We start from the raw sequence: 14,844 nt of genomic DNA on the forward strand, positions 1-14,844 counted from the left end.
TTCTTTCTCTTTTTCAGCCTCCCTGTCATTATTCTTCACCACCTCCAAATCTATACTGCTGCTAGTGATGAGTTGCTTTGTGGGAAGCAGGATAAAGAGAAGGGCAGGGCCTATGCAAATGATGGCCTCAGGGATGCCTGGGAGTCCCTTTTCAGCAGTACTGTTAAAATCTGCCTTGCAACCAGATTGGTCGGGTATGCTGAAAAACACCATGCCAGATTGGGCACCAGGTCTCTAGGCGCTTGGAGGACATATTGGGTCTACATCCCTCAGTTTCTGAGGTCCAAGAAATGTTCACCCTCCGCCCTAATAGAGAGGTCGTGGCTGATCGTGGCTGAGAGGGGAAGAAGGTAGCAGGGCAAAATGCTCATGGTCCTTCTCTAATAATGGACCAACTTCCTCTCTCTCCTTAACTGTGGTTCTGCCTGGCTACTGGGGCTACCAGTTGTAAGCCTGCAGCCCACAAGGAGTTGGTTTGTCCCTCTCACAAATGTAAATGGGTAAGCATTCAATTGCACACACCTGCCTGCGTCCACAGACCCTCGCGCACACACACTTTTGTCAACAAGCTTTTTTATGTAGTTAAGAGAATCAGGGACCCATGTTGAAATTCAAAAGCAGCACCACCACGTGACGGCCGTCACGTAGAGTCCAGCAGCAAATGGGAAACGTTTAACTAGCCATGGTCCTATTACTGCAGCTCTACCGTGGAACAACTGCTGGATGAGTCCTGCTGGAGAATATTGAACCTACAACAAGTCTGAGGTAAATAAGAATACCACAGGAACATAATGAAAAAGAGACCTACAACCCTTCTGAGCCAGATAGGAGTCAAACCTAAAATCTTCTGATCCGTAGTCAGACGCGTTATCCATTGCGCCACTGGCCCTATGTATTTGCATCTATCTTTTTGTCCTTAAGAGGGCTAGAAAGCGTGTGTGTGTGTGTGTGTGTGTGTGTGTGTGTGTGAAGGCACAAGAAAACCCATCTGACCTCCTGAAAGTCTGTTCTGTGAGGTTTTCCTAAGTTGTACAAAGGACTTTAGGAGAAGGAAGGACCTAAAAGCTAGGCAAAATGGTCCTAGATCCAAGAAAATCTTTTAGATCAGGCTCAGTTTCTTAAATACTCTGGGTTAACATAATCAGCTCCAGGTCTGTGTGGGGCTGAGCTTGTGAACTCCTTAGTAAGTAGGCGGGTACAACAAAAGGGAGTTTAATATTACAATAGGGGTTAAAATTCAGACACCTTGTCGTAGGCTCACCTTGTCCAGGGACCCAAGCATGCTGCCTTTCCACACTCAGAGCACTTCACCTAACCTACTGTGCAGCTGTTTCGCCTTTAATATCAAAGTTCCACAGGCAGCGTGATGTCACAATGCTCCTTGTCTGTAGCCCAAACCATGAGCCTTTGCAACCCTGGCATAATCTACATACTTACGGTGTGTGAAGTCTTGGACCACGAATGCAGTGAAGAATAATGGATTGCTACTCTTCATACATTTTTGCCCATTGGCTCAGATTTGAATGCTTACTGGCCATCTGAGCATCTCTGCCAGGCCACCCTATGTCTAGAGACTGTGGATTTAGAGAGTTTATAAACATTGTCAGTTCATCAATAAAGTCTGCTCGCTTCGGCAGCACATATACTAAAATTGGAACGATACAGAGAAGATTAGCATGGCCCCTGCGCAAGGATGACACGCAAATTCGTGAAGCGTTCCATATTTTTAACAGCTTTTAGGAGAGAAATCTTCTTTGTTTTCAAGACTTATTGAAATAATAAAGCAGGTTCCAGTCCTGTGTCATGTAATATGTATTTTTAAATTGTCTCTCCTCAACATTTTTAATGTATTTGCCTTGCAGTAAAGAAGGTGCGCTCTATGTCCAGCAGCATTTTACAAGGAAGCCTGCTGGACTTCTGGGACTTTTCTTTCTCTTTTTCAGCCTCCCTGTCATTATTCTTCACCACCTCCAAATCTATACTGCTGCTAGTGATGAGTTGCTTTGTGGGAAGCAGGATAAAGAGAAGGGCAGGGCCTATGCAAATGATGGCCTCAGGGATGCCTGGGAGTCCCTTTTCAGCAGTACTGTTAAAATCTGCCTTGCAACCAGATTGGTCGGGTATGCTGAAAAACACCATGCCAGATTGGGCACCAGGTCTCTAGGCGCTTGGAGGACATATTGGGTCTACATCCCTAAGTTTCTGAGGTCCATGAAATGTTCACCCTCCGCCCTAATAGAGAGGTCTTTGCTGGTCGTGGCCGATCGTCGCTGAGAGGGGAAGAAGGTAGCAGGGCAAGATGCTCATGGTTCTTCTCTAATAATGGACCAACTTCCTCTCTCTCCTTAACTGTGGTTCTGCCTGGCTACTGGGGCTACCAGTTGTAAGCCTGCAGCCCACAAGGAATTGGTTTGTTCCTCTCACAAATGTAAATGGGTACGCATTCAATTGCACACACCTGCCTGCGTCCACAGACCCTCGCGCGCACACACACTTTTGTCAACAATCTTTTTAATGTAGTTAAGAGAATCAGGGACCCATGTTGAAAAACAAAAGCAGCACACCACGTGACGGCCGTCATGTAGAGTCCAGCAGCAAATGGGAAACTTTTAACTAGCCGTGGTCCTATTACTGCAGCTCTACCGTGGAACAACTGCTGGATGAGTCCTGCTGGAGAATATTGAACCTACATTAAGTCTGAGGTAAATAAGAATACCACAGGAACATAATGAAAAAGAGACCTACAACCCTTCCGAGCCAGATAGGAGTCGAACCTACAATCTTCTGATCCGTAGTCAGACGCGTTATCCATTGCGCCACTGGCCCTATGTATTTGCACCTATCTTTTTGTCCTTAAGAGGGCTAGAAAGCGTGTGTGTGTGTGTGTGTGAACGCACAAGGAAACCCATCTGACCACCTGAAAGTCTGTTCTATGAGGTTTTCCTAAGTTGTACAAAGGACTTTAGGAGAAGGTAGGACCTAAAAGCTAGGCAAAATGGTCCTAGATCCAAGAAAATCTTTTAGATCAGGCTCAGTTTCTTAAATACTCTGGGTTAACATAATCAGCTCCAGGTCTGTGTGGGGCTGAGCTTGTGAACTCCTTAGTAAGTAGGCGGGTACAACAAAAGGGAGTTTAATATTACAATAGGGGTTAAAATTCAGACACCTTGTCGTAGGCTCACCTTGTCCAGGGACCCAAGCATGCTGCCTTTCCACACTCAGAGCACTTCACCTAACCTACTGTGCAGCTGTTTCGCCTTTAATATCAAAGTTCCACAGGCAGCGTGATGTCACAATGCTCCTTGTCTGTAGCCCAAACCATGAGCCTTTGCAACCCTGGCATAATCTACATACTTACGGTGTGTGAAGTCTTGGACCACGAATGCAGTGAAGAATAATGGATTGCTATTCTTCATACATTTTTGCCCATTGGCTCAGATTTGAATGCTTACTGGCCATCTGAGCATCTCTGCCAGGCCACCCTATGTCTAGAGACTGTGGATTTAGAGAGTTTATAAACATTGTCAGTTCATCAATAAAGTTTGCTCGCTTCGGCAGCACATATACTAAAATTGGAACGATACAGAGAAGATTAGCATGGCCCCTGCGCAAGGATGACACGCAAATTCGTGAAGCGTTTCATATTTTTAACAGCTTTTAGGAGAGAAATCTTCTTTGTTTTCAAGACTTATTGAAATAATAAAGCAGGTTCCAGTCCTGTGTCATGTAATATGTATTTTTAAATTGTCTCTCCTCAACATTTTTAATGTATTTGCCTTGCAGTAAAGAAGGTGTGCTCTATGTCCAGCAGCATTTTACAAGGAAGCCTGCAGGACTTCTGGGACTTTTCTTTCTCTTTTTCAGCCTCCCTGTCATTATTCTTCACCACCTCCAAATCTATACTGCTGCTAGTGATGAGTTGCTTTGTGGGAAGCAGGATAAAGAGAAGGGCAGGGCCTATGCAAATGATGGCCTCAGGGATGCCTGGGAGTCCCTTTTCAGCAGTACTGTTAAAATCTGCCTTGCAACCAGATTGGTCGGGTATGCTGAAAAACACCATGCCAGATTGGGCACCAGGTCTCTAGGCGCTTGGAGGACATATTGGGTCTACATCCCTCAGTTTCTGAGGTCCAAGAAATGTTCACCCTCCGCCCTAATAGAGAGGTCGTGGCTGATCGTGGCTGAGAGGGGAAGAAGGTAGCAGGGCAAAATGCTCATGGTTCTTCTCTAATAATGGACCAACTTCCTCTCTCTCCTTAACTGTGGTTCTGCCTGGCTACTGGGGCTACCAGTTGTAAGCCTGCAGCCCACAAGGAGTTGGTTTGTCCCTCTCACAAATGTAAATGGGTAAGCATTCAATTGCACACACCTGCCTGCGTCCACAGACCCTCGCGCACACACACTTTTGTCAACAAGCTTTTTTATGTAGTTAAGAGAATCAGGGACCCATGTTGAAATTCAAAAGCAGCACCACCACGTGACGGCCGTCACGTAGAGTCCAGCAGCAAATGGGAAACGTTTAACTAGCCATGGTCCTATTACTGCAGCTCTACCGTGGAACAACTGCTGGATGAGTCCTGCTGGAGAATATTGAACCTACAACAAGTCTGAGGTAAATAAGAATACCACAGGAACATAATGAAAAAGAGACCTACAACCCTTCTGAGCCAGATAGGAGTCAAACCTAAAATCTTCTGATCCGTAGTCAGACGCGTTATCCATTGCGCCACTGGCCCTATGTATTTGCATCTATCTTTTTGTCCTTAAGAGGGCTAGAAAGCGTGTGTGTGTGTGTGTGTGTGTGTGTGTGTGAAGGCACAAGAAAACCCATCTGACCTCCTGAAAGTCTGTTCTGTGAGGTTTTCCTAAGTTGTACAAAGGACTTTAGGAGAAGGAAGGACCTAAAAGCTAGGCAAAATGGTCCTAGATCCAAGAAAATCTTTTAGATCAGGCTCAGTTTCTTAAATACTCTGGGTTAACATAATCAGCTCCAGGTCTGTGTGGGGCTGAGCTTGTGAACTCCTTAGTAAGTAGGCGGGTACAACAAAAGGGAGTTTAATATTACAATAGGGGTTAAAATTCAGACACCTTGTCGTAGGCTCACCTTGTCCAGGGACCCAAGCATGCTGCCTTTCCACACTCAGAGCACTTCACCTAACCTACTGTGCAGCTGTTTCGCCTTTAATATCAAAGTTCCACAGGCAGCGTGATGTCACAATGCTCCTTGTCTGTAGCCCAAACCATGAGCCTTTGCAACCCTGGCATAATCTACATACTTACGGTGTGTGAAGTCTTGGACCACGAATGCAGTGAAGAATAATGGATTGCTACTCTTCATACATTTTTGCCCATTGGCTCAGATTTGAATGCTTACTGGCCATCTGAGCATCTCTGCCAGGCCACCCTATGTCTAGAGACTGTGGATTTAGAGAGTTTATAAACATTGTCAGTTCATCAATAAAGTCTGCTCGCTTCGGCAGCACATATACTAAAATTGGAACGATACAGAGAAGATTAGCATGGCCCCTGCGCAAGGATGACACGCAAATTCGTGAAGCGTTCCATATTTTTAACAGCTTTTAGGAGAGAAATCTTCTTTTTTTTCAAGACTTATTGAAATAATAAAGCAGGTTCCAGTCCTGTGTCATGTAATATGTATTTTTAAATTGTCTCTCCTCAACATTTTTAATGTATTTGCCTTGCAGTAAAGAAGGTGCGCTCTATGTCCAGCAGCATTTTACAAGGAAGCCTGCTGGACTTCTGGGACTTTTCTTTCTCTTTTTCAGCCTCCCTGTCATTATTCTTCACCACCTCCAAATCTATACTGCTGCTAGTGATGAGTTGCTTTGTGGGAAGCAGGATAAAGAGAAGGGCAGGGCCTATGCAAATGATGGCCTCAGGGATGCCTGGGAGTCCCTTTTCAGCAGTACTGTTAAAATCTGCCTTGCAACCAGATTGGTCGGGTATGCTGAAAAACACCATGCCAGATTGGGCACCAGGTCTCTAGGCGCTTGGAGGACATATTGGGTCTACATCCCTAAGTTTCTGAGGTCCAAGAAATGTTCACCCTCCGCCCTAATAGAGAGGTCGTGGCCGATCGTGGCCGATCGTGGCTGAGACGGGAAGAAGGTAGCAGGGCAAGATGCTCATGGTTCTTCTCTAATAATGGACCAACTTCCTCTCTCTCCTTAACTGTGGTTCTGCCTGGCTACTGGGGCTACCAGTTGTAAGCCTGCAGCCCACAAGGACTTGGTTTGTCCCTCTCACAAATGTAAATGGGTAAGCATTCAATTGCACACACCTGCCTGCGTCCACAGACCCTCGCGCGCACACACACTTTTGTCAACAAGCTTTTTTATGTAGTTAAGAGAATCAGGGACCCATGTTGAAATACAAAAGCAGCACACCACGTGACGGCCGTCATGTAGAGTCCAGCAGCAAATGGGAAACGTTTAACTAGCCGTGGTCCTATTATTGCAGCTCTACCGTGGAACAACTGCTGGATGAGTCCTGCTGGAGAATATTGAACCTACATTAAGTCTGAGGTAAATAAGAATACCACAGGAACATAATGAAAAAGAGACCTACAACCCTTCCGAGCCAGATAGGAGTCGAACCTACAATCTTCTGATCCGTAGTCAGACGCGTTATCCATTGCGCCACTGGCCCTATGTATTCACACCTATCTTTTTGTCCTTAAGAGGGCTAGAAAGCGTGTGTGTGTGTGTGTGTGTGTGTGTGTGTGTGAAGGCACAAGGAAACCCATCTGACCACCTGAAAGTCTGTTCTGTGAGGTTTTCCTAAGTTGTACAAAGGACTTTAGGAGAAGGAAGGACCTAAAAGCTAGGCAAAATGGTCCTAGATCCAAGAAAATCTTTTAGATCAGGCTCAGTTTCTTAAATACTCTGGGTTAACATAATCAGCTCCAGGTCTGTGTGGGGCTGAGCTTGTGAACTCCTTAGTAAGTAGGCGGGTACAACAAAAGGGAGTTTAATATTACAATAGGGGTTAAAATTCAGACACCTTGTCGTAGGCTCACCTTGTCCAGGGACCCAAGCATGCTGCCTTTCCACACTCAGAGCACTTCACCTAACCTACTGTGCAGCTGTTTCGCCTTTAATATCAAAGTTCCACAGGCAGCGTGATGTCACAATGCTCCTTGTCTGTAGCCCAAACCATGAGCCTTTGCAACCCTGGCAAAATCTACATACTTACGGTGTGTGAAGTCTTGGACCACGAATGCAGTGAAGAATAATGGATTGCTACTCTTCATACATTTTTGCCCATTGGCTCAGATTTGAATGCTTACTGGCCATCTGAGCATCTCTGCCAGGCCACCCTATGTCTAGAGACTGTGGATTTAGAGAGTTTATAAACATTGTCAGTTCATCAATAAAGTGTGCTTGCTTCGGCAGCACATATACTAAAATTGGAACGATACAGAGAAGATTAGCATGGCCCCTGCACAAGGATGACACGCAAATTTGTGAAGCGTTCCATATTTTTAACAGCTTTTAGGAGAGAAATCTTCTTTGTTTTCAAGACTTATTGAAATAATAAAGCAGGTTCCAGTCCTGTGTCATGTAATATGTATTTTTAAATTGTCTCTCCTCAACATTTTTAATGTATTTGCCTTGCAGTAAAGAAGGTGCGCTCTATGTCCAGCAGCATTTTACAATGAAGCCTGCAGGACTTCGGGGACTTTTCTTTCTCTTTTTCAGCCTCCCTGTCATTATTCTTCACCACCTCCAAATCTATACTGCTGCTAGTGATGAGTTGCTTTGTGGGAAGCAGGATAAAGAGAAGGGCAGGGCCTATGCAAATGATGGCCTCAGGGATGCCTGGGAGTCCCTTTTCAGCAGTACTGTTAAAATCTGCCTTGCAACCAGATTGGTCGGGTATGCTGAAAAACACCATGCCAGATTGGGCACCAGGTCTCTAGGCGCTTGGAGGACATATTGGGTCTACATCCCTAAGTTTCTGAGGTCCAAGAAATGTTCACCCTCCGCCCTAATAGAGAGGTCTTTGCTGATCGTGGCCGATCGTCGCTGAGAGGGGAAGAAGGTAGCAGGGCAAGATGCTCATGGTTCTTCTCTAATAATGGACCAACTTCCTCTCTCTCCTTAACTGTGGTTCTGCCTGGCTACTGGGGCTACCAGTTGTAAGCCTGCAGCCCACAAGGAGTTGGTTTGTTCCTCTCACAAATGTAAATGGGTACGCATTCTATTGCACACACCTGCCTGCGTCCATAGACCCTCGCGCGCACATACACTTTTGTCAACAAGCTTTTTTATGTAGTTAAGAGAATCAGGGACCCATGTTGAAATACAAAAGCAGCACACCACGTGACGGCCGTCATGTAGAGTCCAGCAGCAAATGGGAAACTTTTAACTAGCCGTGGTCCTATTACTGCAGCTCTACCGTGGAACAACTGCTGGATGAGTCCTGCTGGAGAATATTGAACCTACATTAAGTCTGAGGTAAATAAGAATACCACAGGAACATAATGAAAAAGAGACCTACAACCCTTCCGAGCCAGATAGGAGTCGAACCTACAATCTTCTGATCCGTAGTCAGACGCGTTATCCATTGCGCCACTGGCCCTATGTATTTGCACCTATCTTTTTGTCCTTAAGAGGGCTAGAAATCGTGTGTGTGTGTGTGTGTGAACGCACAAGGAAACCCATCTGACCACCTGAAAGTCTGTTCTGTGAGGTTTTCCTAAGTTGTACAAAGGACTTTAGGAGAAGGAAGGACCTAAAAGCTAGGCAAAATGGTCCTAGATCCAAGAAAATCTTTTAGATCAGGCTCAGTTTCTTAAATACTCTGGGTTAACATAATCAGCTCCAGGTCTGTGTGGGGCTGAGCTTGTGAACTCCTTAGTAAGTAGGCGGGTACAACAAAAGGGAGTTTAATATTACAATAGGGGTTAAAATTCAGACACCTTGTCGTAGGCTCACCTTGTCCAGGGACCCAAGCATGCTGCCTTTCCACACTCAGAGCACTTCACCTAACCTACTGTGCAGCTGTTTCGCCTTTAATATCAAAGTTCCACAGGCAGCGTGATGTCACAATGCTCCTTGTCTGTAGCCCAAACCATGAGCCTTTGCAACCCTGGCATAATCTACATACTTACGGTGTATGAAGTCTTGGACCACGAATGCAGTGAAGAATAATGGATTGCTATTCTTCATACATTTTTGCCCATTGGCTCAGATTTGAATGCTTACTGGCCATCTGAGCATCTCTGCCAGGCCACCCTATGTCTAGAGACTGTGGATTTAGAGAGTTTATAAACATTGTCAGTTCATCAATAAAGTGTGCTCGCTTCGGCAGCACATATACTAAAATTGGAACGATACAGAGAAGATTAGCATGGCCCCTGCGCAAGGATGACACGCAAATTTGTGAAGCGTTTCATATTTTTAACAGCTTTTAGGAGAGAAATCTTCTTTGTTTTCAAGACTTATTGAAATAATAAAGCAGGTTCCAGTCCTGTGTCATGTAATATGTATTTTTAAATTGTCTCTCCTCAACATTTTTAATGTATTTGCCTTGCAGTAAAGAAGGTGTGCTCTATGTCCAGCAGCATTTTACAAGGAAGCCTGCAGGACTTCTGGGACTTTTCTTTCTCTTTTTCAGCCTCCCTGTCATTATTCTTCACCACCTCCAAATCTATACTGCTGCTAGTGATGAGTTGCTTTGTGGGAAGCAGGATAAAGAGAAGGGCAGGGCCTATGCAAATGATGGCCTCAGGGATGCCTGGGAGTCCCTTTTCAGCAGTACTGTTAAAATCTGCCTTGCAACCAGATTGGTCGGGTATGCTGAAAAACACCATGCCAGATTGGGCACCAGGTCTCTAGGCGCTTGGAGGACATATTGGGTCTACATCCCTCAGTTTCTAAGGTCCAAGAAATGTTCACCCTCCACCCTAATAGAGAGGTCGTGGCCGATCGTGGCTGAGAGGGGAAGAAGGTAGCAGGGCAAAATGCTCATGGTTCTTCTCTAATAATGGACCAACTTCCTCTCTCTCCTTAACAGTGGTTCTGCCTGGCTACTGGGGCTACCAGTTGTAAGCCTGCAGCCCACAAGGAGTTGGTTTGTCCCTCTCACAAATGTAAATGGGTAAGCATTCAATTGCACACACCTGCCTGCGTCCACAGACCCTCGCGCACACACACTTTTGTCAACAAGCTTTTTTATGTAGTTAAGAGAATCAGGGACCCATGTTGAAATTCAAAAGCAGCACCACCACGTGACGGCCGTCACGTAGAGTCCAGCAGCAAATGGGAAACGTTTAACTAGCCGTGGTCCTATTACTGCAGCTCTACCGTGGAACAACTGCTGGATGAGTCCTGCTGGAGAATATTGAACCTACAACAAGTCTGAGGTAAATAAGAATACCACAGGAACATAATGAAAAAGAGACCTACAACCCTTCTGAGCCAGATAGGAGTCAAACCTACAATCTTCTGATCCGTAGTCAGACGCGTTATCCATTGCGCCACTGACCCTATGTATTTGCACCTATCTTTTTGTCCTTAAGAGGGCTAGAAAGCGTGTGTGTGTGTGTGTGTGTGTGAACGCACAAGGAAACCCATCTGACCACCTGAAAGTCTGTTCTGTGAGGTTTTCCTAAGTTGTACAAAGGACTTTAGGAGAAGGAAGGACCTAAAAGCTAGGCAAAATGGTCCTAGATCCGAGAAAATCTTTTAGATCAGGCTCAGTTTCTTAAATACTCTGGGTTAACATAATCAGCTCCAGGTCTGTGTGGGGCTGAGCTTGTGAACTCCTTAGTAAGTAGGCGGGTACAACAAAAGGGAGTTTAATATTACAATAGGGGTTAAAATTCAGACACCTTGTCGTAGGCTCACCTTGTCCAGGGACCCAAGCATGCTGCCTTTCCACACTCAGAGCACTTCACCTAACCTACTGTGCAGCTGTTTCGCCTTTAATATCAAAGTTCCACAGGCAGCGTGATGTCACAATGCTCCTTGTCTGTAGCCCAAACCATGAGCCTTTGCAACCCTGGCATAATCTACATACTTACGGTGTGTGAAGTCTTGGACCACGAATGCAGTGAAGAATAATGGATTGCTACTCTTCATACATTTTTGCCCATTGGCTCAGATTTGAATGCTTACTGGCCATCTGAGCATCTCTGCCAGGCCACCCTATGTCTAGAGACTGTGGATTTAGAGAGTTTATAAACATTGTCAGTTCATCAATAAAGTGTGCTCGCTTCGGCAGCACATATACTAAAATTGGAACGATAGAGAGAAGATTAGCATGGCCCCTGCGCAAGGATGACACGCAAATTCGTGAAGCGTTCCATATTTTTAACAGCTTTTAGGAGAGAAATCTTCTTTGTTTTCAAGACTTATTGAAATAATAAAGCAGGTTCCAGTCCTGTGTCATGTAATATGTATTTTTAAATTGTCTCTCCTCAACATTTTTAATGTATTTGCCTTGCAGTAAAGAAGGTGCGCTCTATGTCCAGCAGCATTTTACAATGAAGCCTGCAGGACTTCGGGGACTTTTCTTTCTCTTTTTCAGCCTCCCTGTCATTATTCTTCACCACCTCCAAATCTATACTGCTGCTAGTGATGAGTTGCTTTGTGGGAAGCAGGATAAAGAGAAGGGCAGGGCCTATGCAAATGATGGCCTCAGGGATGCCTGGGAGTCCCTTTTCAGCAGTACTGTTAAAATCTGCCTTGCAACCAGATTGGTCGGGTATGCTGAAAAACACCATGCCAGATTGGGCACCAGGACTCTAGGCGCTTGGAGGACATATTGGGTCTACATCCCTAAGTTTCTGAGGTCCAAGAAATGTTCACCCTCCGCCCTAATAGAGAGGTCTTTGCTGATCGTGGCCGATCGTCGCTGAGAGGGGAAGAAGGTAGCAGGGCAAGATGCTCATGGTTCTTCTCTAATAATGGACCAACTTCCTCTCTCTCCTTAACTGTGGTTCTGCCTGGCTACTGGGGCTACCAGTTGTAAGCCTGCAGCCCACAAGTAGTTGGTTTGTTCCTCTCACAAATGTAAATGGGTACGCATTCAATTGCACACACCTGCCTGCGTCCACAGACCCTCGCGCGCACACACACTTTTGTCAACAAGCTTTTTTATGTAGTTAAGAGAATCAGGGACCCATGTTGAAATACAAAAGCAGCACACCACGTGACGGCCGTCATGTAGAGTCCAGCAGCAAATGGGAAACTTTTAACTAGCCGTGGTCCTATTACTGCAGCTCTACCGTGGAACAACTGCTGGATGAGTCCTGCTGGAGAATATTGAACCTACATTAAGTCTGAGGTAAATAAGAATACCACAGGAACATAATGAAAAAGAGACCTACAACCCTTCCGAGCCAGATAGGAGTCGAACCTACAATCTTCTGATCCGTAGTCAGACGCGTTATCCATTGCGCCACTGGCCCTATGTATTTGCACCTATCTTTTTGTCCTTAAGAGGGCTAGAAAGCGTGTGTGTGTGTGTGTGTGTGAAGGCACAAGGAAACCCATCTGACCACCTGAAAGTCTGTTCTGTGAGGTTTTCCTAAGTTGTACAAAGGACTTTAGGAGAAGGAAGGACCTAAAAGCTAGGCAAAATGGTCCTAGATCCAAGAAAATCTTTTAGATCATGCTCAGTTTCTTAAATACTCTGGGTTAACATAATCAGCTCCAGGTCTGTGTGGGGCTGAGCTTGTGAACTCCTTAGTAAGTAGGCGGGTAGAACAAAAGGGAGTTTAATATTACAATAGGGGTTAAAATTCAGACACCTTGTCGTAGGCTCACCTTGTCCAGGGACCCAAGCATGCTGCCTTCCCACACTCAGAGCACTTCACCTAACCTACTGTGCAGCTGTTTCGCCTTTAATATCAAAGTTCCACAGGCAGCGTGATGTCACAATGCTCCTTGTCTGTAGCCCAAACCATGAGCCTTTGCAACCCTGGCATAATCTACATACTTACGGTGTGTGAAGTCTTGGACCACGAATGCAGTGAAGAATAATGGATTGCTATTCTTCATACATTTTTGCCCATTGGCTCAGATTTGAATGCTTACTGGCCATCTGAGCATCTCTGCCAGGCCACCCTATGTCTAGAGACTGTGGATTTAGAGAGTTTATAAACATTGTCAGTTCATCAATAAAGTGTGCTCGCTTCGGCAGCACATATACTAAAATTGGAACGATACAGAGAAGATTAGCATGGCCCCTGCGCAAGGATGACACGCAAATTCGTGAAGCGTTTCATATTTTTAACAGCTTTTAGGAGAGAAATCTTCTTTGTTTTCAAGACTTATTGAAATAATAAAGCAGGTTCCAGTCCTGTGTCATGTAATATGTATTTTTAAATTGTCTCTCCTCAACATTTTTAATGTATTTGCCTTGCAGTAAAGAAGGTGTGCTCTATGTCCAGCAGCATTTTACAAGGAAGCCTGCAGGACTTCTGGGACTTTTCTTTCTCTTTTTCAGCCTCCCTGTCATTATTCTTCACCACCTCCAAATCTATACTGTTGCTAGTGATGAGTTGCTTTGTGGGAAGCAGGATAAAGAGAAGGGCAGGGCCTATGCAAATGATGGCCTCAGGGATGCCTGGGAGTCCCTTTTCAGCAGTACTGTTAAAATCTGCCTTGCAACCAGATTGGTCGGGTATGCTGAAAAACACCATGCCAGATTGGGCACCAGGTCTCTAGGCGCTTGGAGGACATATTGGGTCTACATCCCTCAGTTTCTAAGGTCCAAGAAATGTTCACCCTCCACCCTAATAGAGAGGTCGTGGCCGATCGTGGCTGAGAGGGGAAGAAGGTAGCAGCGCAAAATGCTCATGGTTCTTCTCTAATAATGGACCAACTTCCTCTCTCTCCTTAACTGTGGTTCTGCCTGGCTACTGGGGCTACCAGTTGTAAGCCTGCAGCCCACAAGGAGTTGGTTTGTCCCTCTCACAAATGTAAATGGGTAAGCATTCAATTGCACACACCTGCCTGCGTCCACAGACCCTCGCGCGCACACACACTTTTGTCAACAAGCTTTTTTATGTAGTTAAGAGAATCAGGGACCCATGTTGAAATTCAAAAGCAGCACCACCACGTGACGGCCGTCACGTAGAGTCCAGCAGCAAATGGGAAACGTTTAACTAGCCGTGGTCCTATTACTGCAGCTCTACCGTGGAACAACTGCTGGATGAGTCCTGCTGGAGAATATTGAACCTACAACAAGTCTGAGGTAAATAAGAATACCACAGGAACATAATGAAAAAGAGACCTACAACCCTTCTGAGCCAGATAGGAGTCAAACCTACAATCTTCTGATCCGTAGTCAGACGCGTTATCCATTGCGCCACTGGCCCTATGTATTCGCATCTATCTTTTTGTCCTTAAGAGGGCTAGAAAGCGTGTGTGTGTGTGTGTGTGTGTGTGTGTGTGTGAAGGCACAAGAAAACCCATCTGACCTCCTGAAAGTCTGTTCTGTGAGGTTTTCCTAAGTTGTACAAAGGACTTTAGGAGAAGGAAGGACCTAAAAGCTAGGCAAAATGGTCCTAGATCCAAGAAAATCTTTTAGATCAGGCTCAGTTTCTTAAATACTCTGGGTTAACATAATCAGCTCCAGGTCTGTGTGGGGCTGAGCTTATGAACTCCTTAGTAAGTAGGCGGGTACAACAAAAGGGAGTTTAATATTACAATAGGGGTTAAAATTCAGACACCTTGTCGTAGGCTCACCTTGTCCAGGGACCCAAGCATGCTGCCTTTCCACACTCAGAGCACTTCACCTAACCTACTGTGCAGCTGTTTCGCCTTTAATATCAAAGTTCCACAGGCAGCGTGATGTCACAATGCTCCT

The 14,844-nt window shown here is 45.4% G+C and overlaps 13 non-coding genes across 13 annotated transcripts; 7 read left to right on the top strand and 6 right to left on the bottom strand.

Annotated features, from left to right (window-relative positions):
* Positions 1-1,621: 1,621 nt before the first annotated feature.
* On the top strand, positions 1,622-1,728 carry LOC144765223 (U6 spliceosomal RNA). Its single transcript, XR_013597229.1, has one exon. It is a non-coding gene; the product is annotated as a U6 spliceosomal RNA (small nuclear RNA).
* Positions 1,729-2,753: 1,025 nt separating this feature from the next.
* TRNAR-ACG (transfer RNA arginine (anticodon ACG)) lies at positions 2,754-2,826 on the bottom strand. Its single transcript has one exon. It is a non-coding gene; the product is annotated as a tRNA-Arg (tRNA).
* A 716-nt stretch (positions 2,827-3,542) lies between these two features.
* Positions 3,543-3,649, top strand: LOC144765218 (U6 spliceosomal RNA). The gene has a single exon (XR_013597224.1). It is a non-coding gene; the product is annotated as a U6 spliceosomal RNA (small nuclear RNA).
* Positions 3,650-5,464: 1,815 nt separating this feature from the next.
* LOC144765224 (U6 spliceosomal RNA) lies at positions 5,465-5,571 on the top strand. Its single transcript, XR_013597230.1, has one exon. It is a non-coding gene; the product is annotated as a U6 spliceosomal RNA (small nuclear RNA).
* Positions 5,572-6,596: 1,025 nt separating this feature from the next.
* Positions 6,597-6,669, bottom strand: TRNAR-ACG (transfer RNA arginine (anticodon ACG)). Its single transcript has one exon. It is a non-coding gene; the product is annotated as a tRNA-Arg (tRNA).
* A 730-nt stretch (positions 6,670-7,399) lies between these two features.
* Positions 7,400-7,506, top strand: LOC144764578 (U6 spliceosomal RNA). Its single transcript, XR_013596631.1, has one exon. It is a non-coding gene; the product is annotated as a U6 spliceosomal RNA (small nuclear RNA).
* Positions 7,507-8,531: 1,025 nt separating this feature from the next.
* Positions 8,532-8,604, bottom strand: TRNAR-ACG (transfer RNA arginine (anticodon ACG)). Its single transcript has one exon. It is a non-coding gene; the product is annotated as a tRNA-Arg (tRNA).
* A 716-nt stretch (positions 8,605-9,320) lies between these two features.
* Positions 9,321-9,427, top strand: LOC144764874 (U6 spliceosomal RNA). Its single transcript, XR_013596900.1, has one exon. It is a non-coding gene; the product is annotated as a U6 spliceosomal RNA (small nuclear RNA).
* A 1,014-nt stretch (positions 9,428-10,441) lies between these two features.
* Positions 10,442-10,514, bottom strand: TRNAR-ACG (transfer RNA arginine (anticodon ACG)). Its single transcript has one exon. It is a non-coding gene; the product is annotated as a tRNA-Arg (tRNA).
* A 720-nt stretch (positions 10,515-11,234) lies between these two features.
* On the top strand, positions 11,235-11,341 carry LOC144765178 (U6 spliceosomal RNA). Its single transcript, XR_013597187.1, has one exon. It is a non-coding gene; the product is annotated as a U6 spliceosomal RNA (small nuclear RNA).
* A 1,025-nt stretch (positions 11,342-12,366) lies between these two features.
* TRNAR-ACG (transfer RNA arginine (anticodon ACG)) lies at positions 12,367-12,439 on the bottom strand. The gene has a single exon. It is a non-coding gene; the product is annotated as a tRNA-Arg (tRNA).
* Positions 12,440-13,157: 718 nt separating this feature from the next.
* Positions 13,158-13,264, top strand: LOC144764863 (U6 spliceosomal RNA). The gene has a single exon (XR_013596890.1). It is a non-coding gene; the product is annotated as a U6 spliceosomal RNA (small nuclear RNA).
* Positions 13,265-14,280: 1,016 nt separating this feature from the next.
* TRNAR-ACG (transfer RNA arginine (anticodon ACG)) lies at positions 14,281-14,353 on the bottom strand. Its single transcript has one exon. It is a non-coding gene; the product is annotated as a tRNA-Arg (tRNA).
* Between the last annotated feature and the right edge of the window lie 491 nt (positions 14,354-14,844).

This window comes from Lissotriton helveticus, chromosome 6, assembly GCF_964261635.1.
Source record: "Lissotriton helveticus chromosome 6, aLisHel1.1, whole genome shotgun sequence".
NCBI lineage: Eukaryota > Metazoa > Chordata > Amphibia > Caudata > Salamandridae > Lissotriton > Lissotriton helveticus.